This window comes from Cydia strobilella, chromosome 9 (assembly GCF_947568885.1).
Source record: "Cydia strobilella chromosome 9, ilCydStro3.1, whole genome shotgun sequence".
Classification (NCBI taxonomy): Eukaryota; Metazoa; Arthropoda; class Insecta; order Lepidoptera; family Tortricidae; genus Cydia; species Cydia strobilella.
Genome location: NC_086049.1, coordinates 3,847,231 through 3,855,363, shown reverse-complemented (window position 1 = coordinate 3,855,363; position 8,133 = coordinate 3,847,231). Strand labels below are relative to the sequence as shown.

Below are 8,133 nucleotides of genomic sequence, written 5' to 3'. Positions count from 1 at the left end.
CATGATGACAGACAGACGGACAGAGGAGTCTTAGTAATAGGGTCTCGTTTTTACCCTTTGGGTACGGAACCCTAAAAAAGCAAAACATGATAATATCAGGTTCTGTGTGATTCTATTTCTTAAAGATAAACACAAATTGTATTCCTATAAGTAAATTGCTAAAACATAGAATTAAATAAAAACAACAACAAGAAGTTAAGGAGGATATGTTTATTTTTGATAGCTAAAGATAACCGTGGAGAAGACAACCTGTCATTTAATGCCTCAAATCCCTTATAAGCATTTGATTACCTTATTTGTGTTATAGGCTCGCTCGCTCACTGAATACATTGCAGGTTCAATATAATGACGCATTCAGGGTGCTGTTGCGGCTGCCGCGGCAGCACCCTGAACGTCTGGCATGTTTGCGCACGCGCACGTGGACGGCTGGACGGTTTCCATGCGACGCCACACAAGCGCTGCGCCGCGACGCTCTACAAAGTCTGCGTCAGCCGCCACACTCATAGCCTCCTGAGCGTAGTAGCGGGTAGGTGGGACAGTGGCGTAGTCAGGAACTGGGCCTCGCTTCACAGACGCACAGCTGTCCATAGCCAAGACACGACAACGGATGATCGCCCTACACGGTGAGGCGCGACAGTCTCCAAAGCAGAAATGCGGACGAGAACTCCCACATGCACCCTTCCACAGGAAGGGTGTCGAATGATTAGGAATAGATTAAGCGCTTAAATTTATTAATTTCTTATTCTGATTTTTTTTCTGCAATCGCCTATGCTTCATTCTTTCTTTCTTTGGTATCTTCAATAACAGTTTTTAATCTTTTACAATTCGGTGTGTCGCTATCGGCTGGTCGCTTGCGTTTTTTCGGTGTCGTAAATATTTCCTCCTCATTTTCTTCTTGATTTTTAACACCAGGGTAAACTTTTTTGGTGTTAATACTTTTAATTCTGTCGGTCCTTGGCCTAGAAAAAAAATAGGTACATAATATTGTAACGAACTGCTATATAATAATATACCTACTATTTTTTAGGGTTCCGTACCTCTAACGGAAAAAACGGAACCCTTATAGGATCACTCGTGCGTCTGTCTGTCTGTCTGTCCGTCTGTTACAGCCTATTTTCTCCGAAACTACAGGACCAATTAAGTTGAAATTTGGTATACATATGGAAGTTTGTGACCCAAAGACGGGCATGAAACGTAAACAAATACATTTTAAACACGGTGGCTTTTGGGGGGTAAATGAGAAAATAAAAATAAAAAAGTTTTCAAACTATATCGTGTTACATACCAAATGGAAGAGCTCATTGTGAGAATCTGAAATATATTTCTTTATAATTTTAAGATAAACAGTTTAGAAGTTATTCAAGAAACGACCATTCCCTCCCTTTATCTCCGAAACAACTGGGTTAAAAATGTTGATAAAAAATACACAAAATAGATCTTTACACGCACATAGGAAAACCTATTATACATGTGCAGTCAAGCGTGAGTCGGACTTAATTACTTAGTTATTGATCCGACACCTACGGGTTTTTTAAAGACATTTCACATAAAAAATACATTGTTTAAATTGTGTAATGTACGGGACCCTTGGAGCGCGAGTTCGACTCGCACTTGGCCGGTTTTTTTTTATCAGCGTAATTTAGTGTCCCACTGCTGGGCAAAGGCCTCCCCAAAACGCTGCAAATTGTGTTAAAGTTATGAAAATCGGCAAGATTGATCTTTAGTCCATATAAATAAATTTGACCCAAAGCACCAGAAAAAAAAACAGGAGTAGAGTCCTATCGTAACGTGTGTAGTATTCAATAAAAGGGCATCTTGAGCCGGTTCTAAAAATATATCACATCATTACATTGCAGTGACGATAATTTTCAAAACATACCAAGTTTGGGCTCCTTCAGATACGATACCGTTGAATAATTTTTTGTAAAGTATATTCTGGGTATAATTTTCTTTTCTAATCATACGCAATATAATCCATTTACAAACAATAATTAAAACTAATAATCTAAAACTAATAAACTAAAGGTCTAATATGCGCCTCCACCCTGCATCGTACCCGGCTCAAAAGTTCCCATGATGCCTGCAGCATTCCCTCGCTGCACTGCAATTGAGATCTGTTGAACCAGGTACGATCCAGAGCGGGGGTCGCATTGTAAAGTATATCTCAAATAATACCTAATATCCAAGAAAGTAATTTTGAAAATAATTTCATTAGTTTTTTTTAACTGGACAAGTGCGAGTCGGACTCGCCCACCGAGGGTTCCGTACTTTTTAGTATTAGTTGTTATAGCGGCAACAGAATACATCATCTGTAAAAATTTCAACTGTCTAGCTATCACGGTTCATGAGATACAGCCTGGTGACAGACAGACGGACAGACAGACAGACAGACAGCGAAGTCTTAGTAATAGGGAACGAGACTTATGGCACAGAATAACTAATATTACTACCGTACAGAAAATTCACTCCTTCACAAAAGCCAGATTTAGGTATAAAATTATACCTACACTCGCCGCCTGCAAGCAAAATTGAAACTTATAACCGCGCACGAACCGTGAATCTTCTTTGCGCGCCGCAGTTTTATGACCGAGCTGCGAGTGTCGGCACGGGGTTGTCACGCGACAAGTTTTTGTACCTATACCTACTGATTTATTATTTTTAAGATAAATATGTAGGAATTACAAACGTTGATTCTGTAAACATAAAATTTTTAGCCGGAGATAGTATGTCTGATTCTCACGGAAGTAGGTATGCCACATAAGTACTTATTCCTTTGAAAATATGTCGGTCAATATAGTCCGGAATTTAAAAAAAATGTTTTTTTCTGCTTCTTGGTTCTTCCGTTTATTCAGACATCCGTAAACAGAACATTATCTTTTATACAGATTAGATCGCGATTTAGGTTTCGAAGCCATTGCGTATTTTCAAATTTTTCAATTTTGCGCGAGCGCCACGTGAGCACGTGACACGACTATCGTGCGAGCCGAGCGGCAGCCCACTGCCATACACCTGCCCGGGCGGTGCGCCGGCCAAATATACCTAAACTGCGCAGTGACACCCCCCTGCTTATGGAAAGTCTCGTAAAATAGGTACTGAAGTAGAACTGTGTTACTTTGTAATATTGAAAATAATAAAAAAAAACAATGGAATTATTTTCAAAATTTCGTTCTTGGGGTTAGATATGAGGGTATCACGAATGATTTGTACCTATAGTATATTATACAAAAAAAAACTGCCATATCGTATCTGAAGTATCGTATCATATCGTATCTGGGAGGAGGAGGACTTGGTAGGTATTGAAAATTATTTTTATTTTTATTTAAAACACGTGACTAAAATGTAATGACGAGACATATTTTTAGTACCGGCTTAGAATGCCCTTTCATTTAATAGCATACACGATATAATAGGTTTCTAAACAAAAACAAATTTCTCCTGTTTTTTTTGGTGCTTCGAGTCAAATTGATTTATACAGGGTGTCCCTTAGCCATTGGACACAGCCGAAATATACATATGCATTAGGGTATTTAGAACCAGTATACAAAGTAGGTATCATAACAACGGGTGTAGCGGTTACGAAGAAATTAACAAATTACGATTTTTTACTTTAGAGCAGCCTGATGTATGTGTTAGTAGCTCCTGAGGTAATAAATAGTATGAAACCTTCTTCGACCTTTGTGATTATCTTTTTTATTTATGACACTAATACGATTCTGACTTTTGACAAATGTCATCATTGCCGTACATTTTCGAACAAATTGTCAACAGCACTGCCAATGATTAATACAGCATGTTTATTTTTGTTGTCGATTATTGGAAATAACTTTTGTTTGAACATTTATTTTTTTATCTTTTGTTCTAATTAAAAAAATATTAACGTTATAGAGCATTAACAAGTTTTGAGAACAAATCAAATTATTTTATTAAATATTTTGATTTTGTGTTTTTTTAAGTAGTCACACTACTATATATAAATTAAGAACAGTAATAGATGTCTCATATATTTAAGAAAAAGTGACGAAGCCCTCCAGTGGTGAAGGCCGGATTCGAACCGGCGTCTTTAGCTATCGCGGCTAACGCCATGAACCCCTAGGCCACCCCGCCACGGCGGTGCCCGTCCGAATTTCTCGACTATATGCCATCTTAGTAAGACTAGGCGTCTTTGACCAGCTCTAAGGGCAAGCAGTGCGCGCTTGCACCTCCTAAACGAACTCCTTACGGATTTACGTTGTAGCGAGAGAGACTGGTGCTGCCATCTATGAACAAGTTTTGGAAGTTATAGAGCATTCCTGAGAAGTAACCCTACGTGGGATTTCAGGGTCTGTCGAATGGCTAAGGTCACCCTGTATAGACTAAATATCAATCATGCCGATGTTCACAGCTTTAACACCATTTGCAGCATTTTACTGAATTTCGAGGTGAACCGCCAGGACTATACCGCGAACACCGAAGTTCGCAAACGGGCATCTTTTTTCACATCACCAACAAAGACACTGAATATATACATACGATAGGTATAGGTAACGACATGCACGAGCTAATTAATTATAGGTAATCACATACCTTCTGATGTTGACGCAACTGGTGAATCTGGGAAGTTCTCTGTCGATGGATCTCCTTTGTAATGGACAGGTACGGCTAACTTATTCAATCATTTGAATGAACCGCTTTTCGAAATGATCAATGCAGACATATTTGTGACGAAGAGCATCTCGAGACAAGTGGGCAATGGTCATGTTACCTGAAAATGATATTTATTTAAACTCTTTTTTTAGTTTTTTGTCAAAAATTTCATTTTTGATAAAAACTTTTATTGCTGACTGTAAGTACTTCTCTTGCGTTGCCTGTGGAAAGCCCAAACCCAAACACAATTAGGTGGCGTTGTTTTATCTCAGTTCCAATGGCCACCTCCTGTCTCCGTCATCAGATCAGCTCGATGGTACCACAATATTGCATTGTCACCCTTCTTACATATGTATGCAAATTTTCAGCTTCATTGGAAACCGGGAAGTGGGCCTGGGCCTAAGCCTAACTTGCAATACTTGAATACAGACGTCCACCAGACGTCTGTCTGTGTCTACACTACACATACAGCAACAAGACAGGTGAAACTAAAAAAATAAAAAATAAAAATAAAATATGTTTTATTGCTTATACCAGAAGAAAAATATAAAAACATTGCACAAGAGCCAAACCAAAAAAAAAAACATAGAAAACATGCACAGAAAAAAAAAGAAAATTGAAACAGTAAACTACATCTAGGTCTGTTTGTGGTATAGGCAATGGGTACCAGTCTCAGCTTTTGCTAGATATATGTTGATATACCCAGCGCTGATTTTCAGACGGGCCCCTTTTGGTCGGTCGTTACACACCATTGCTCAAACCAGTATGTACCTATACTGGTCATATTATATATATGCGATCGGCGCGGCTGCTTATAGCTGTGTGTGTGTGTGTGTGTGTGTGTGTGTGTGTGTGTGTGTGTGTGTGTGTGTGTGTGAGTGTGTGTGTGTGTGTGTGTGTGTGTGTGGTGTGTGTGTTTGTGTATATATATATATATATTTTTATTAGTTATATTGTTATATTGTTTTTTATTTATTCGTTAGATAGTTAGGGGGGGATTTCCTTTCTGTATTCTTAGTAAATGTACTTTACCCAGTTTCTTGAATTTTAGCAACGGCATAGGAGTTCTTAGTGGTGGTGGGAGATCATTCCAAATTTTTGTTGCTGCGTACTTGAATCCTCCCCTAAAGAACTTGGTTTTATGTTTAGGTTAAATTAAGCTTGTATTAAAGAGGATTTAATGCAAAAAGGTATTTACTACTACTTATGCAAGGCAAACATTGTGTCAGCAAACAATTATTAAATTATAAGAACAAGAACTTTTCACTGGTACATGTAAATATTAATATTAACCAACTAAAATATGGCTACATACTTTACATATAATATACAAAATATCAACTAATATTATTTCCATATAAATAACTGCTGGTAGCCTAGCGCTAAGAGCATGCAATTTTCCATCCGGAGGTATCCCCGGCTTGTACCAATGAGTTTTTTATAAGTTATGTAACTAACTAACTCTTCATTAAAGGACAATATTTATGTGATCTGTGACAATATTATGAGAATCAGCGGGATTGGAAAATCAGCGGGAAATCACTTTCATTAAAACTAGTGCCTATGCCAATAGTTAGAATTAGATGCCAAATGTACATAATTTCCATTGTTTTTAAGGCTAAATTAGATGCTTGTAAAATTATGTAGGTGGGTATTTGGAAAACTTGATTTCCTAAACATCTATCCGTGTTGAATTATGTTTCATACTTAAAGTTTAACTGCCCATAATTAATACTTTCCAACACAAAAGACAAAAATAAAATTTCAAAATGCAATGGATTGGAACACCTTTTAATTGGCATCTACACAATGATACACTAGGATTGCATGATCTGTGACAATAACATTATTTGTCACTGTATCTCTGTAATATGTAACATACCTGTTACCACAAAAAATTATAATTTATTGAAACAAAATCTGTTTAGGTATATTTTATATCAATAGACAAATATGTACATTGTCAATACAACATACCTAAACTGCAAACACTTTTTAAGAGGAAAGGGGATGGCCGTATCTCCATACTATGTTAGTCCCCATTTTCCTCTCTGGATATTGACATTATGGAAGATATTTTTACATAATTGGATGTACATATGTATATTAACCATAGCTATGCCCCTATGTTTGACTATTTTGAAAATTAGGAGCGAAAACAGATTTCATACAATTTTTTTATTTTTTTTTTCTCTTATAATACTTAATTAAAAATTCGAAAAAATCTAACATAGCTGTGGTTTATATACAAAAAATTGTGTCAAAATATTCTCAATAATGTTAATATCCAGAGAGGAAAATGAGGACTACGTTTGTATAAAAAGGCGATTTCGCGCGGGTCCTCCACTTTCGTCTTAAATCAATTATTGAATTGGTTAGAGGAAAGTTTAATGTAAGAAAGCTTTAGAAAGTAGTAAAAACTTACCACAGTTGTCAATCCAAGTTTGCAATCGAGCACTGTCGCCAGTTGGGAAGCGGAACATCGACTTCTGACCGGTCATGGCCTTGCATTGGTAATACGAACACGTGGGCGGCATTTTTCTGCATTACTTCTGTTTTCGAAAGCGTACGGTACGGCGTATCAAATTGTAGCGGATTTTCGAGTCCAAATCCAAGCCAGGTCGTCGTGAGTAATTGTCGGAGTCCTATTAATTGCCAGTCGCGTATGTGGAATGTCCGTCAAAAGTCCGTTTGAATGCCAGGTCGTCGATTGCAATTATTGGTTGCAGGAAATTAGTAAATACAAAGGTACCTAAGGTGCGCGTTTGACTCGGAAACCAAGCGAAGTGAAAACTCCAAAAACTGGATTCTGTTTACAAAGTATTCTTGCGTTTTGATAATGCAGTAGTAAAAGACATTGCGCTTTGCGTTTTTAATTTGTATTTTAACATCAGGCCTACTTTAAAACACCCATTTAGATTATATGTATTCACCGGTCCCTTTTTTACATTTTGTGATAATTTTCGTAATTTATAACTTATACGTAATTATTTGAAATCAAACATAACATCACACCTTAAAAACGAGAAAACGAGAAACAAAACGCAGGATAGATGGATGAAACGGAACGCACACACTCGTCCCGTTTTGATGAACATAAACAGAGGGCCTACCGCGAAGCACGTTCGATGTGTTGCCTCTCTGTCGCACTTGTAAATTCGTATGTAAGTGTGACAGGGAGGCAACACGTCGAACGTGGTTCGCGGTAGGCCCTCAGAGCAAAGTATGTTATCTTCATGCAACGTGATACAACGCACCGCGCGCGGTTTGTATGTGTGCGCGACTTGTATCTATGGTCGCCGCACGCACACTGAAACAAAATCTCGACCCGCGTTTCTCAGTGCGCAGGTCGGCTCCATCTAGTGTCAATATTCAATATTATTTGGAAAGCCCAAAAACTGTCGCATGCTGTTACTTATGTGTGTTTACGTCGAAGACGTTCGCCATATAGTTGTGATTTATAACTTTCTAAAATAATGCATTGAATTCGTGCTTTTATTGATGTTTGTA

At 37.7% G+C, this 8,133-nt stretch overlaps 1 long non-coding RNA gene across 1 annotated transcript; it reads right to left on the bottom strand.

Annotated features, from left to right (window-relative positions):
- Nucleotides 1-211: 211 nt before the first annotated feature.
- Nucleotides 212-7,338, bottom strand: LOC134743869 (uncharacterized). The gene is made up of 3 exons (XR_010128052.1): nucleotides 7,049-7,338; nucleotides 4,564-4,741; nucleotides 212-959 (listed from the first exon to the last, which is right to left on the bottom strand). It is a non-coding gene; the product is annotated as an uncharacterized LOC134743869 (long non-coding RNA).
- Nucleotides 7,339-8,133: the final 795 nt, after the last annotated feature.